At 37.9% G+C, this 17086-nt stretch overlaps 1 protein-coding gene across 12 annotated transcripts in view; it reads right to left on the reverse strand.

The window, feature by feature from the left end:
- NUMB (NUMB endocytic adaptor protein) overlaps nucleotides 1–17086 on the reverse strand; it is a 160657-nt gene that overhangs the window by 70952 nt on the left and 72619 nt on the right. For 3 of the 12 annotated variants that reach the window (XM_070797829.1, XM_070797830.1, XM_070797832.1), the window contains one exon: nucleotides 13526–13610. The exons of the other annotated variants lie outside the window; for them this stretch is intronic. The gene's annotated coding sequence lies outside the window, so the exon portion shown is untranslated. The remainder of the gene's footprint in view (nucleotides 1–13525; nucleotides 13611–17086) is intronic. 12 annotated transcript variants of the gene reach the window in all.

A 17086-nucleotide genomic window follows, 5' to 3' on the forward strand; every position in this document is an offset into this window, starting at 1 on the left:
CAGTCATTGCAGGGCTTACTATTTGGAGAAGGCAATGGCACCCCACTCCAGTACTCTTGCCTGGGAAATCCCATGGATGGAGGAGCCTGGTAGGCTACAGTCCATGGGGTCACTAAGAGTCAGACACGACTGAGAGACTTCACTTTCACGCATTGGAGAAGGAAATGGCAACCCACTCCAGTGTTCTTGCCTGGAGAATCCCAGGGATGGGGGAGCCTGGTGGGCTGCCATCTCTGGGGTCGCACAGAGTCGGACACGACTGAAGCGACTTAGCAGCAGCAGCAGCAGCAGCAGGAAAGTTACAAGAAGGTATACAAGATAGTGTCTGTGCAGCATTGTTTAGTATTTCTAACAATAAAATAACAAACACTAGAATCTAACTATCCATCAAAACAATAAATACAGAATAGTCACACATTAGAATACCATACAGAAATAAAAATAATACCTCAATTTAAACACTTTTAAAAATAAAAAATAATCAAGAGAAAACATAAAAGTGAATCATCTACAGTTATAACAATCAACATGGATGAATCCTGTAATGCTGAGGGAGGAGGGAAGCAATTTATGATTTCTTTATACAAATATAATAGATATTTTTCTCACAGCATAGTTCTTAAACATAAGCAAGCTATTTCAACTGATTTCAGCTAAAAACAGCAAACTGTCCACAGTATAAAATATCTTTGGCTGTTGGATTTATTGCAAGATAGTATACTACTGTACTTTGCGGATGATTTAAAGTACTCCCAATGTTATTTTGAATTAATGTGATTTTTCGCTTTTAATGAGATTAGAGTCTCTTGGAACAAGACTCTTTAGCTAAACTAAGGAAATCTGTGAGTTTATTAATTTTTTTCAGCTATTCAGAATGGTACCCATGGTTTCAGATTTTAGTTTATATATTATTACATTCAGAACAACTAATACTGTTGTAACAGTAATTTTACCATTTTTGATAACTTTGATATTTCTTTTTCTTTCTTAAGGGGAAACTCATAATTAAGTGTCAAGGTCAAGTTTTCTGAATGTGTCTATATCCTATGTATATAATGTCTGTGCTATATAGTGTTTGTGAATTTTTTTCCGTCACAGTGAGTTTTCTAAAGCATTGTCTTGTCCAATCTTCCTTATAATTTACATACAAGAGGGGCCTAAAATTAGATGTGCAACTGTGACAAGAGAAAAAAGAAAAGCAAACAAGCATAATTTAGAAATGAAAAAAACTCTGGAGAGACAAGTCCCCACTTTCCTAAGAGTTGTAGCTCTCTAATGTCCTTACAAAAGCCTTTGGTTCATTTAAAATTTCTCTTTTTTTTAATTATTTTCTTTTTCTTTTCTTCCTCCCTTTCTTTCCTTCCTTCCTTTCCTTCTCTTTCTTTCTTGGTCCATTTTATTTTTTGGCTGTGCCGCACGGCTTGCAGAATCTTAGTTTCCCAATGAAGGACTGAACCTGTGCACTCAGCAGTGAAAGTATGGAGTCCTAACCACTGGACTGCCAGGGAATTCACATGTGGTTCATTCTGGATCGGGTTGGACAAACTAAATTTCAATAACTTTATTCTTTGCAATAAAAGTGAAACTTAGTTCAGTTGATCAGTCGTGTCTGACTCTTTGCAATCCCATGGACTGCAGCACGCCAGGCTTCCCTGTCCAACACCAAATCCCTGCGCTTGCTCAAACTCATGTCCATCGAGTCGGTGATGCCATCCAACCATCTCATCCTCTGTCGTCCCCTTTTCCGCCTGCCTTCAATCCCTCCCAGCATCAAGGTCTCTTCCAAAGAGTCAGTTCTTCGCATCAGGTGGCCAAAGTATTGGAGTTTCAGCTTCAGCATCAGCCCTTCCAATGAATACTTAGGACTAATGTCCTTTAGGATTGACTTTGATCTCCTTCCAGTCCAAGGGACTCTCAAGAGTCTTCTCCAGCACCACAGTTCAAAATCATCAATTCTCTGGTGTTCAGCTTTCCTTATAGTCCAACTCTCAAATCCATACAAGATTACTGGAAAAACCATAGCTTTGACTAGATGGACCTTTGCTGGCAAAGTAATGTCTCTGCTTTTTAATATGCTGTCTAGGTTGGTCATAGCTTTTCTTCCAAGGAGCAAATGTCTTTTAATTTCATGGCTGCAGTCACCATCTGCAGTGATTTTGGAGCCCAAGAAAATAAAGTCTGTCACTGTCTCCATTGTTTCCCCGTCTATTTGCCATGAAGTGATGGGACCAGATGCCATGATCTTTGTTTTATAAAGGTTGAATTTTACGGCCGCTTTCTCACTCCTTTTGCACTTTCATCAAATGGCTCTGTTTGATAAAACAAACAGAGGGTGGTGTCATCTGCATATCTGAGGTTATTGATATTTCTCCTGGCAACCCTGACTCCAGCTTGTGCTTCACCTAGCCCAGCATTTCTCATGATGTACTCTGCATATAAGTTAAATAAGCAGGGTGACAATATACAGCCTTGATGTACTCCTTTCCCAATTTGGAACCAGTCAGTTGTTCAATGTTCAGTTCTAACTGTTGCTTCTTGACCTGCATACAAATTTCCTGGGAGGCAGGTAAGGTGGTCTGGTATTTCCATCTCTTTAAGAATATTCCACAGTTTATTGTGATCCACATAGTCAAAGGCTTTGGCATAGTCAATAAAGCAGAAGTAGATGTTTTTCTGGAACTCTCTTCCTTTTCCGAAGGCCCAATGGATGTAGGCAATTTGATCTCTGGTTCCTCTGCCTTTTCTAAATCCAGCTTGAACATCTGGAAGTTCTTGGTTCATGTACTATCGAAGCCTGGCTTGGAGAATTTTGAGCATTACTTTGCTAGTGTGTGAGATGAGTCCAATTGTGCGGTAGTCTGAACATTCTTTGGCATTGCCATTCTTTGGGATTGGAATGAAAACTGACCTTTTCCAGTCCTGTGGCCACTGCTGAGTTTTCCAAATTTGCTGGCATATTGAGTGCAGCACTTTCACAGCATCATCTTTCAGGATTTGAAATAGCTCAACTGGAATTCCATCACCTCCCCTAGCTTTGTTCGCAGTGATGCTTCCTAGGGCCCCCATGACTTTGGACTCCAGGATGTCTGACTCTAGGCAAGTAATCCCACCGTCGTGGTTACCTGGGTTATGAAGATCTTTTTTGTACAGTTCTTCTCTGTATTCCTGCCACCTCTTCTTAATATCTTCTGCTTCTCTTAGGTTCATACCATTTCTGTTCTTTATTGTGCCCATCTTTGCATGAAATGTTCCCTTGGTATCTCTGATTTTCTTGAAGAGATTCTAGTCTTTCCCATTCTATTGTTTTCCTCTATTTTTTCGCACTGATCACTGAGGAAGGCTTTCTAATCTCTCTTTGCTATTCTTTGGAACTCTGCATTCAGATGGGTATGTCTTTCCTTTTCTCCTTTGCCTTTAGCTTCTTTCTTTCCTCAACTATTTGTAAGGCTCCTCAGACAACCATTTTCCCTTTCTGCACTCCTTTTTCTTGGGGATGGTCTTGATCACTGCCTTCTGTACAACTTCTGTTCATAGTTCTTCAGGTAGTCCATCAGATCTAATCCCTTGAATCTGTTTGTCACTTCCACTGTATAATCATAAGAGATCTGATTTAGGTCATACTTGAATGATCTAGTGGTTTTCTCTACCTTCTTCAATTTAAGTCTGAATTTGGCAATAAGGAGTTCATGATCTGAGCCATGGTCAGCTTCCAGGCTTGTTTCTGCCGACTGTTTAGAGCTTTTCCATCTTTGACTGCAAAGAATATAATCAATCTGATTTCGGTGTTGACCATTTGGTGTTAACCAAAAAGTGAGATGTAAATTTTATAATTAAATGTAATTTATTTTTCTTACCCCTTAATTAGATGACTCATAATTATAAGTGTATGTGTTTATATTTCTACAGTTCCCATCTCTACCCTCAGAAGGATTTTAGGTGACTTGCTTTCCACATAATTAAATTGTAAAATAGCTGATGTATACAAAAGAATATAAACATTGATATATAGGTTACAGAACATAATGAAATGAAAACTTGTGTATCTTCTACTCAGCTTAAGAATTAGAGCATTACTAAACCTTGGGAAGTCCCCAAATGAACCTTTGCTGATTATGTCCTCTTTTCTTTTCCCCCAGAAGTAACACTAGACTTAATTATGTTTATCATTCTCTTGGTTTTCTTTCTTGTTTGGGGTTGCCATGCCCTTCTCCAGTGGATCTTCCCGACCCAAGACCATCTGAGTCACCAGGGAAGCCACTAATTATATGCTAATGCCTAAATGTTATTATGCTTAGTGTGGCACATTTTTGAGAGGTAGTGTGAGGGGACTAAGTGCACAGATTCTAGCACCAGGCAAATCTGCCACTTACTAACTGTGTAATTGGGACAAATTATTGAACTTTTCAGTGCCTGTTTCCTTATCCAAGAAAGAGAGATTAAAAATAGAATCTATGTGATAGGGCTACTGTGAGAATGAAACGAATCATTATATGCAAACTGCATGGCGTACAGTGCCCAGTACACAGGCGGTGTTTCCCAAGTGTTCATTGTTGTTAGTACTAATACCCAGAACTAGAATTACACAGTAAGCTCACACTGTATATGCTGCTGCTGCTAATGTTTCAGTTGTGTCCAACTCTTTATGACCCCATAGACGGCAGCACACCAGGCTCCTCTGTCCCTGGGATTCTCCAGGCAAGAACACTGGAGTGGGTTGCCATTTCCCTCTCCAATGCACGCATGCACGCTAAGTCACTTCAGTCGTGTCAGACTCTGTGCAACCCTATGGACAGCAGCCCAGTAGGCTCCTCTTCTACGGGATTCTCTTGGCAAGAATACTGGAGTGGGGTGCCCTTTCCTTCTTCACACACTGTACAGGAGGCACAAAAACACTGTACCGCAGAAACTCATTGATAGAACAAGCAAAGAGAATATAAACCTAGGTTTAATTATATTGTTTCTAACTCTTTTATTTTACTGTCCTCTGAACAAACATGGTTGAATGCAAATATATACAATTCCACTGTATTTTTCATCACACACCTATTCCGGAATTCTATAAGGAAAGTGAAAGTCGCTTAGTCGTATCTGACTCTTTGCAACCCCATGGCCTATACAGTCCCTGGGATTCTCCAGGCCAGAATACTGGAGTGGGTAGCTGTTCCCTTCTGCAGGGGATCTTTCCAACCCAGGGACTGAACCCAGGTCTCCCACATTGCAGGTGGATTCTTTAACAGCTAAGCTACAAGGGAAGCCCAAGAATACTGGAGTGGGTAGCTTATCCCTTTTCCAGCAGATCTTCCCGAACCAGGAATTGAACCAGGGTCTCTTGCATTGCCGGCAGATTCTTTACCAACTGAGCTATCAGGGACAAGAAAAAAATGTTCTGACTGTACACCTGCTAACAATAATCTTAATAATAATAATTTGTTCCATCACTAAAATTCTAAGCTAAAAATGCCATAAATCAAGTGATCATTTAAAGTATAACATTATATGGCTCAGTGGTAAAGCCGGCTTAAAACTCAACATTCAGAAAACTAAGATCATGGCATCATGTCCCATCACTTCATGGCAAACAGATGGAAACAGTGAGAGACTTTATTTTTGGGGGCTCCAAAATCACTGCAGATGGTGACTGCAGCCATGAAATTAAAAGATGCTTGCTCGTTGGAAGAAAAGCTATGACCAACCTAGACAGCATATTAAAAAGCAGAGACATTATTTTGCCAACAAATGTCTGTCCAGTCTAAGCTATGGTTTTTCTAGTAGTCATGTATGGATGTGAGAGTTGGACTATAAGAAAGCTGAGTGCCGAAGAATTGATGCTTTTGAACTGTGGTGTTGAAGAAGACTCTTGAGAGTCTCTTGGACTGCAAGGAGATCCAAACAGTCACTCCTAAAGGAAATCAGTCCTGAATATTCACTGGAAGGACTGAAGCTGAAACTCTAATATTTTGGCCACCTGATGGTAAGAACTGACTCATTGGAAAAGACCCTGATGCTGGGAAAGACTGAAGGCAGGAGGAGAAGGGGATGACAGAGGATGAGATGGTTGGATGGCACCAACTCAATGGACATGAGTATGAGTAAGCTCCGGGAGTTGGTGATGGACAGGGAAGCCTGGCATGCTGCAGTCCATGGGGCTGCAAAGAGTCGGACACGACTGAGTGACTGAACTGAACAGTAGAAAAGAATCTGCCTGTCAATGCAGGAGATACAGGTTCAATTCTTGAGTTGGGACGATCCCCTGGAGAAGGAAATGGTAACCCTACTCCACTATTCTTGCCTGGGAAATCCCATGCACAGGGGAGCCTGGCAGGCTACAGTCCATGGGGTCACAAAAGAGTCAGACATGACTTAGCAACTAAACAACTACAACACTATACCCCAGACAAAGTATTTTGGTTTTGCATTTTCTTTCCTTGATTTCTAGTTTTTCTTATGATGTGGAACTTGCTTTCAAGATTTAGAGTGATGGAAAAAACCCTTTTATTTGATCAAGTGAAAAAATGTAAGGAATCCTAGACTCCTATAGCATGGCCTAAAGGCTTAGAGGTAGGTTATCTAGTCAATCCCCTACTCAATCAATGAATCTTAAGAATTTTGGATTTCATTAAACATTGGTCTAACTGGCATAATGTGCCTAACAGGAAATAATTTATAACTTATTAAGTTGTATCACTAGCTTAGTTTTCCACTTAGGCCCTAAGCCAAAGGAAAAGTAACAAAGTACAGCTTCATCACCAACAGTGAAGGAAATAGGTCCAATACTTAACCTATAGGACTAATAAAGTTCACTTTAAAAGTTCATGGTCAGTTTTGTGAGAAACATGTTACAAACAGATTCATGGAAAAGGAGAGAGAACAAAGAGTTGGTTTGTTTGCTTTTTAAATCTAGTTCTAAAAGGAAATATTTATTCAGCTTCTGTATAATCTTAGGTGTCAGTAAATTTGAAATTTGTTTGTATTTCACCTTGACTTTATTAGTAAGTTTCATTTCTTAGCATATCCTGAATACTGTATTGCCTTATTTCAGAAAACACTGCCATCTATGACATTTTATAAAATTAATTTTTATTGAAGTATAGTTGCTTTACAATGTTTTGTTAGTTTCTGCTGTACAGCAAAGTGGATCAGCTATATATAAGTATATATAGATATAGATATATCCCCTCTTTTTTGGATTTCCTTCCCATTTAGGTCACCACAGAACATTGGGTAGAGTTCCCTGTGCAGTACAGTCGATTCTCATTAGTTATACGTTTTACACATGGTAGTGTATATATGCCAATCCCAATCTTCCAATTCATCCCACCACCCCCGCCACCACGTATGGTATCATGTTTGTTCTCTATCTCTGTGTCTCTATTTCTGCTTTGCAGATAAGTTCACCTATATCATTTTTCTAGATTACACATATACAGTAACTGCTTTTCTACAGCATTTTCAAAGTAAAAAATTTAAGAATAATTTTCAACAGCTAAAACTAAAAATTATGTTATCAGCTGTCAGACCAAAAGTTTAAAAAATAACAACAAATTGAGTTTGGGCTGCCTGAAAGGCTAGTATTTGAAAAGAGATTACTGTCACAGTTTGAGTGTTGATGCTCTCTAGCCACTACTTCCCAGCCCTGATTCAGACCACATGTTCTTGACCAGGGCAGCCTGTACCCCCATAGGCTCTTCAGATTTAGAAATGCCCTAAGATTATGTTCAAATCTGAATGCTCATGCTTCTGTGCATTTTCTGAGGCCAGATTCTTCAACTTTCTTTGGAATCTCAAAGGATTCTGTAACTATTAATCCTAAAAACTTAAGAAACACTTATTTAAACAGCATTCTATGATCCTTATCTATTACCTGACTTTTTAAATTTAAATTTAATTGGAGGCTAATTACTTTACAATATTGTATTGGTTTTGCCATACATCTACAAGAATCCGCCACGGGTGTACATGTGTTCCCCATCCTGAACCCCCCTCCCACCTATTACCTGACTTTAATTTCAGATTTCTGCCTTACTAATTTTCATCTTATCCACAAAATTCTTTTGTTTTGATACATGGCTTCTTTATTCACTCCTTAAAAATAATGGAAAACTAGAGCTTCAAAAAATAAGGAAAGACTGTCTACTTAAAATTGCAGTCAAAGGTGGTTTCAAAAGCTGAACCTATATATATTTAAGAAACATTAAAAAAAAAAGGCTATCTCTTCTGAGAGTTTTTTTCAGTTACACAACCAATTTTATCTTTTAGTTTATCACTTGCCTTTCAATTGAGAAAACAACTGGTGAACTGAATTGGTGATTCAGCTATTCTTAACTTTATCTTTTAAGGTATGTTGAGACTTAACAGATAAAAAACATGTATGACCATCACCCCTAATCCCATAACACACATATACAGAGACTGACTTCCTAAAATGCTGTTCCTTCAAGAATTAAACCTTTACTTATAGAACAAAATGGTTTTGCTCTGATATAGCAAGGACTGATTTAGCAAGGAACATCTTGATGAAAAAGGGCAGAACTGCTGAGAATGCTAGCCTACTTTTTAACTGACTTTCCTCCTCTAAGCATCTGTCAAGTGTGGGATGAGAAAAAGGTGCTGCAATCTGGAGAGGCAGACTAGAATAAAAATATATTTGGTTCCAAGAATTTAAAAAAGACAGAAATGGCACTGGAAAAATGATGGAAATAAGAAGGTTAAAAACAGCTCTGCTCTCCTTTTCTGTAGTTCTAAATAACTACAAATTATCTACACACATCATCTCTTCAACTCTTTAACCTTCTCCAATCTGACTCCTTCCTTCCCCTCACAACCCTCTCCCTTTATCCAAGCCATCAACAAGACTTGTAAACGTATCTTAAATCTGTCCACTGCTCTCCACCTCTACCATAAAGGACCATGGTCCAAGGTTACTGCATCTCCTACATGAACTAGTATAAACCATCGACTAGTATTTATTTCAATTTCCTCTGCTGTCCCCCTTTGATCAACTGTGAACAAAGCATTCAGTGTAATCTTTAAAAATGGATCAGGGCACTGAATAATAGTTCCATGGCTTCCCAATGCATCTTCAAGTTAAATCCAAACTCTTAGCATTCAGACAGTCAATACGGCATAACAACTAACACTGCTTGAGAAGTGCCTGGAACAGTGGCCAGCACTTCACAAATGCAGAGCAGATACTACCATGTTATGGTACAGCCCTTGCCTGCCTCTCCTACCTCAGAGTGACACTCTCCTCAAATAACCAGTATTCTCTTTCAGTTAACTGCAAGCTCTTTCCCTCTCTGGGCCTGCTGTTTCCCTCTGTCTAAAATATTTTTCTCTCAAAAACTTCAAGAATGCCTGTCTTCCATTCACACTTCAAGTCTCAACCTAAATGTTACCTCATTCATGAAGCTTTCTTTTCTTCTCTAAATACCATCCTTTATAATTCCTTTTAAAAAATATCTCAGTATAGTTTATTATTTTTTAATTTTTATTTATTTGGCTATGTCAGGTCTTAGATGAAGCACGGGGGATCTTTAGTTGTGGTATACAGGATCTTCTAGTTGTGGCGCATGAACTCTTTAGTTGTGGCATGTGGAATCTATTTCCTCAACCGGGGATCAGCCCCTGCATTGGGAGCTTGGAGTCTTAGCCACTGGGCCACCAGGGAAGTCCCTGTAATTCTTTACTGTTACTATTCTCTTCATTTTCCTTCACAGTGCTTTCTATTTTTAAACTGTCTTTCTTTCTTTCTTTTTCTTGCTGTGCCCTGTGTGGCTTGTAAGGATCTTAGTTCCTCAACAAGGATCGAACCCATGCCCCCTACAGTGGAAGTGTGGAGTCCTAACCACTGGACAACCAGGGAATTTCCTTTAATCACTTTTTTTGTTTGTTTCATCGGTTAAACTTTCTTGAACGTCATCAGATGACTAAACATCCATCCAATAAACTCTCTAACTTGCTTAATGTAGGAAGCACTGGGCTCTGTTCTTTATATTTAAAATAATCTTAACTAATGTAGGTATTAATCTCTTCTCACCAAGAAGCTAAAAAACCAGTCACTAATATACATGTGTCACAGTCTGTGCTATGATTCAGTATATCTACATACTTCCCGTAATTGTTACATACAACCTTGTGCCCAACAAAGTATTGTGCTAAGTGCTGCAGGAAGAGGAGCCAGGATGACAAAATAAGGATTATTTCTTCCATTAAGATCTTGAATAATATACGCACAGGATGGGAGAGACAAAAAACAAAACATTTCAAAGCATTTCAAGTAGAGGATGGGGTAGGACAGAGTCATGGTATGTATGTAAAAATGTATATTTCATCAAAGCTAAGATGCCATCAACTGATGGCAAGATATATCATTATTTTATGTTCCAAACAGAAATGCTGCCAAAATTGTTAATAACTGTTCATTAGCTGGGAGGTATGGGGGGCAGGAGGAGAAGGGGATGACAGAGGATGAGATGACTGGATGGCATCACCGACTCGATGGATGTGAGTCTGAGTGAACTCTGGGAGATGGTGATGGACAGGAAGGCCTGGCGTGCTGCAATTCATGGGGTCACAAAGAGTCGGACAAGACTGAGCGACTGAACTGAACTGTGAAATATCAAAAGTAACACGCGCGCCAATATGACAGATACATCCCAATTCAAGAATGAAGAAAAAGAAAGAGAAGAAGGGAGAAGAAAAGAAAAAGAAAAAGGAGGAAGAGAAGGGAAAAAAAAAGAAAATGACTATTCTATGATTAACACAAAATTAATCTTTTTGAGTCTTCCTCAAAACACCTCAATGATATGGACTATCAGTTCTTTACTAAAGTTTGCTATCAGGAAAGGGAGAAAAAACAGTCACTGAAAGGAGTGGTCACACAGCAACACTTTCTTTTGTGATTGTTTCATTTCCATTTGCCTTGTATATCTTCACTTATCCCTTTTCTTTTTCTTTTTTTAAAATGCAAGTACTTTTATTTTTTAGAGATGTTTATTTACTTATTTGGCTGACTCAGTCATCCTTGCAGTATGCAGGATCTTTGTTGCATTATTATTAATGGACCGCTTCTTTTTAAAAGCTAAGTGCAATGTAAGAATGCCCTCTTTAACACTTGTATTGAACACTGTACTCAAAGTCCTAACTAGCATAGCAAGGCAAGAGAAAGAAACTTTGTAAGCACGGGAAAGAAAGACACAATTGCAATCATCATACTTCAGCTAAGGTGGCTGAACAGAGATCTATATACCAAAAAAGTTTCTATCAGTAAATTGAAAATGTAAAAAAAAAAAGAGGAAAAACTATTTAAAAATTTAACAACAATAATAATTAAATTTAAGAGGAGATTTGAGAGACTTATGAGAAAAAGAAACTATTGAAAGATATTTTTAAATATCTAAGGGGCTTTCCTAATGGCTCAATGGTAAAGAACCCACCTGCCAATGCAGGAGACACAGGTTCTAGCCCTGTTCCAAGATGATCCACCTGCCCTGGAGCAACTAAGCCCGTGCCCCACAACTATTGAGCCTGTGCTCTAGAGCCTGGGGACTGCAGATACTGAGCCCACATGCCACAACTGCTGAAGCCCTCGCACCCTAGAGCTCATGCTCTGCGACAAGAGAAGCCATCACAGTAGGAAGTCTGTGCGCCGCAAATAAGAGTAGCTCCCATTCACTGCAACTAGAGAAAGTGTGAGCAGCAATGAAGAACCAGCACAGCCATAAATAAATAAAAAATATCTAAATAGCTAGAAAGAGACACTATGTTTGAGGAGAGGAAGGCTCAATATAATAAAAAGAATAAATTAAATGCATGTATAGATTAAAGCCTCTGACGTCTTGGGCTCATATACAAACCAAGTCCTATTTTTAATAAGAGCTTTTGAACTTTCACATAACTTGACTCAAATTACTCCCTTTGATAGATATTTTTGCAATTGGTATAAACTTACTAGGCACTAATTATAGGTATTTTACTTTACTAAATTGTAACAAGAGTTGATATTACACTTTAGAATTCTGAGGCCGCTACAAGGAATAAGAGTGAAGAGCATGTGATCAGTAAGTACATGGCTCAGTTCTGGTTGAATGTGCTGTGGTCCCACCGGTTCAAAGCTCAATCAGTGTGCACAGTGTCCACAATGGAAGTTCTAATAACCACTCCTGCAAGTAATGAAACACTGCCAACATTTTACACAACAAGTAAAGTTTTCATTCTTGATAATTATCTGTGAACACTGCCAAAACACAATCTCCTTAAGTCACCTAAAATCGTAAACATTTTGAATACAAATTCCACTTACAAGAGGAAAACAGACAAAACATTCATGATACAGTGGTCATATTGAGCTCCTATGGACCTGTATGTAGTCCTTATACATGTAAGACCCAGAAGCAGTTTCCAAGTCGGCTTTACAATGGATCTGAATTTGATCAAATGAATGATTTTCTTTAGGTCTAACTTATTCAATTTAATTTTGGTTTATGTAGGTATCGTGTGCTGCTTAAACTTTGCTTTATCCAAATTTCCTAACAGAGAATTAGAAATAATGATCATCTGTTTTACTGGTTGCTGCTGCTGCTGCTGCTAAATCGCTTCAGTCGTCTCTGACTCAGTGTGACCTTATAGATGGAAGCCCACCAGGCTGCTCCGTCCCTGGGGTTCTCCAGGCAAGAACACTGGAGTGGGTTGCCATTTCCTTCTCCAATGTGTGAACGTGAAAAGTGAAAGGGAAGTCGCTCAGGTGTGTCCGACTCTTAGCGACCCCATGGACTGCAGCCTTCCAGGCTCCTCCATCCATGGGATTTTCCAGGAGTGGAGTGGGGTGCCATTGCCTTTTCCCTTACTGGTTGCTAGGAGATGGTAATACTAATAGTTTACATTTACTGAATGCTTACTGTGTGCCAGGCACCATTACAAGTGCCTTGTATGAAAAGTGAAAGTGAAAGTCACTCAGTAGTGTCTGACTCTTTGCGACCCCATGGACTATAGAGTCCACGGAATTCTCCAGGCCAGAATACTGAAGTAGGTAGCCTTTCCCTTCTCCAGGGGATCTTTCCAACCCAGGGACTGAACGAACCCAGGTCTCCCACAGGCCAGGCGGATTCTCTACCAGATGAGTCACAAGGGAAGCCCAAGTGCTCTGCATACTTTAAATCGTTTAATCTTCACAACAACCTATATCAGGCAGATTATATTACGATCACCATTTTACAGATAGGAAAACTGAGGTACAGAAAAGTTAAGTAACTTTCTCAGCGTCACACAAGTAAGTGGAGCAGCTTAGTGATTCATACCCAGGTAGCTGTCTCCAGAGCCCAGACCCACATTATTATTTCATATTTCTTTTCACGATAGTTAAAACACACACAAAATTATTACAGATGAAAAAACCATCAAAAATTATGAATAAGAGTTAAACGACAGTTAAGCAATATTAATATCAATACAACTTATCACAGGTTGATACTTCACAGCTCTTGCAAAGTTTCATGGCCATGATTAAGAGTTTTGAAATTGGACAGACCTGGCTCTGAATCTTGAATGTGCCCTTTACAAGCTGTGTGACTTTGGACAACTTTCGTAACTTCACCAAGCCTCAGTTTCCTCATCTGTAAAATGAGAATAATAAACATCTCACAAAATTGTTGTTAGTAACATAATTATTGATACATTACATGGATATGATAAATCAAAAAAAACCCACAGATACACGAAATAAAAAGAGGAGGCTCACAACTTCCCCCAGAAATCAGAGCTTTATTATGTTGTAACGAAGATGACCACTTCAAGTCACCACAGCAACTGTAAGATCCACACACAAACAGAACCATAACTCCTCTAATAATAAATCATTCCTCTGAATAGCAGTCAAATCCCTACAGGTAAACTACTGAATCTCTGAAATATAAAATACCATATATACACAGAGAAAGAGCCAAACAGAAAAGACATTGTTGTCTCTTGACAACAACTCCCATGAATCCCATTCCAGGCATACACTTTCTAAGACCAGTAGTATTCAAGGGGCCCAAAACAGGAAGAGGGGTGTCAAGAAGGAGTGATTCCCACCAATAGTAGAAAGGAATTTTTGTAAGAGAAAAACAGAAGCAGACACATCATCGAAATAGGTTAGAACTATCATTACCACTGAAGAATAATTGTGTCTGTTTACACCTGGAATTTTACACTAGTCAAAACAACTGAAACTGTCACTACTGCTGTCTTTAGAATCGCAATAAAATAATTTTACAATGAATAATGAGATTTCTATCAACACCTGCATTTGCCAATAATACATCTATCTGTTATAAGGTTAGGTGTTTCTTTGAAGGGGTCATTTTAGTAATACAATACAAAAGTCAATTTAAAATAGGAAAAATAGAAATTATACAAAAATCCTATAGGATAATTTTGTTAAAAGAGTTCATCAATACTATCACCAAGGTGCATTTTTATGAATGTTATTAGTTTAAAATGTAAATTATATTATTAAAATGGTATATTACATAAAGATAATTATTAAAATGACTGCATTCATTGTAGCTCAAAGATTCAATAAAGAAAGAACTTCTATCCCCCAAAACACCCCCTTTTAACAAATAATGGCCAAAATGGCCCTCAATTTTTCTTAATAAAATTATTAAATGATCTGTCTGGAACAAAGGTCATTTAATTTTTACAAAGCACTTAAAAAAAATTAGCTATATAGGAAATGTTTAAGAAGTCCTTAAATGACCTATTTCATAAAAGTTTAAGGAAATGAACATAGGATGTGAGATGCCCGAGGTTACTAAGCCATGACAAAAATCCAAACAAAAAAATCCTTCTGTTCTATATCCTAATAATTTGGAGTTTTTCTACTTGATCAGCATTTGCTTTGCTACTTTCTCTAAATGATGAGAATAACTTTTTGTCCTTTTCATGAATTCTACAAATCATTAATAAGATCAAGTCAGTTCAATCACAACTCAAGTATTTTAATTCAGGAATTTTTAGGTAAATTTTTTATGTAACTTAAAGAAAATTTGCAAATATCACTATTTACATTTTACCCCATTTGCTTTGTCAGTCTCTTTCCTCCTCACATTTTTTTTCTGAACCACATGAGAGTGAGTTGCAGACACTTAGCACTTTAGCGCTCAATATTTTTTTTCATATAGTTTCCCAGGAATACAAATATTCACTTAGATAACTACAGTATACCTAACCAAATCAGTATTGTGTCAATGTTAAAATTTCTACTATATAATTACAGCCCATATTCAAATATCATTAACTGCTTAAAAAAATGTCTTTTAAAGCTACCTATTTCCCCAGTCCAGAATTCAATTCAGAATCATGCACTGCATTTAGTGGTAATGCCTCTTTTAGAATCCAACCAACTGGAACAGTTTCTCAGCCTGTGTCCTATAAGACTGATATTTTTAAAGAACACAGACCATTTAATATTTTGTATAATGTTCTTCAATTTAGGTTTGTCTGATGGTCTCTCATGTTTAAATTCAGGCTATGCATTTTTTGTAGGAATGTCACAAGTAATGTTGGGTGCTTCTCACTGCATCACATCAGAAGCCACAAGAGGTTACAGGTTCTATTACCAGTGATGCTAACTTTGATCACTTGGTTAATGAGTATCTGCCAAGATTCTGCACCGTGAAGTTACTGCTTTTCTCTTTGTAATAAGTAAATATATTGTTAGGAATTGTCTTGAGACTATGTAAATATCATATTCCTCATCAAACTTTACTCCATAGTTTGGTACCTGCAGGGGATTCTTGAGTGAAAGTACTATTTTAATTGTTCCCAAACGCCATTTTCTAATTCCAACAGTTCTATATTTATTAGCCATTTTAATGAAGAACTTTCCCTTCTCCCCAACTTAAGTCATTTATTCATTCATTTACTTATATGTGTATGGTTCTTATTTTTTCAATAGTTTATAATCTGTAACTATCATCATTCATTTGGCCCGTGGATGCTTCTCCACACTGGTTCTTGTTCCTTTTGACACATCCCCATCATTCTTTGACTACCTCCTTTCTTTCTGAAACAACAGTATGTTCCAGACTCCTCTTGTACTTTCCCTGACCCAGTTCTTCCTGGGATCAGCCATTTCTCCAAAGAGCTCTGGTTTCCTTTAAGTGGAGAATGATTTAGAAATCAGCATATGGGAGTTAGGTACGTTCACTGCAATTGCTTCAAGGCCTCTTAGCAAACAAAGCTGGAATATAGACACACATATATGTGTATGCATATACACATATGTGTATGTACATGCATATACATATATCTATACATACAATTATACACATCCCTAAGAGAAAGATACATAAGTGTATACATGCATACATGTATATTTCTATCTTTATATAAATAAATGTTAAAAATCATGAGTTCATAATTTCCAATTCAAATCCAACATCACAGGATTTACTGGAGTCTTTTCTTCTATATATATATATATATATATATATAAAACTACCTTCTCCAACAATTGAAAAACCTGGCTCCCATTATCCTTAATATACTTATTCATTTGTTGAATCCTAATATAGATAGAAAATAGTTTCAAAGTTGCCAATTCATACCATCACAAATATAGCCTATAAATTAGGGTTATTTGTTTATAGCTCTTTTTGAGTTTCAAAGTACAGGATGCTCAAAAGTTACTTGGGTTACTTATTTTTCCCCCTTCAGCGTGTTTATACTTATTTTTCCCCTTTCAGTGTGTTTATGCTATAATTTGAAACACTATAGATTTGTTTCTATTTACATTTTAGGGTTTTATCCCAACTTTATTGATTTTCTTTGCTGATTTTTTTCTTTTCTTTTGTTTAGTATCTAAAAGGTTAGCATGATAATGTCCTCTGATATTCTGAACTGATGTCATATGCAGTGTTACCAGAGGAGGTGATGGCACCCCACTCCAGTACTCTTGCCTGGAAACTCCCATGGACGGAGGAGCCTGGTGAGCTGCAGTCCATGGGGTCGCTAAGAGTCAGACACGACTAAGCAACTTTGCTTTCCCTTTTCACTTTGATGCACTGGAGAAGGAAATGGCAACCTACTCCAGTGTTCTTGCCTG

Source organism: Bos indicus, chromosome 10 (assembly GCF_029378745.1).
Source record: "Bos indicus isolate NIAB-ARS_2022 breed Sahiwal x Tharparkar chromosome 10, NIAB-ARS_B.indTharparkar_mat_pri_1.0, whole genome shotgun sequence".
Lineage (NCBI taxonomy): Eukaryota > Metazoa > Chordata > Mammalia > Artiodactyla > Bovidae > Bos > Bos indicus.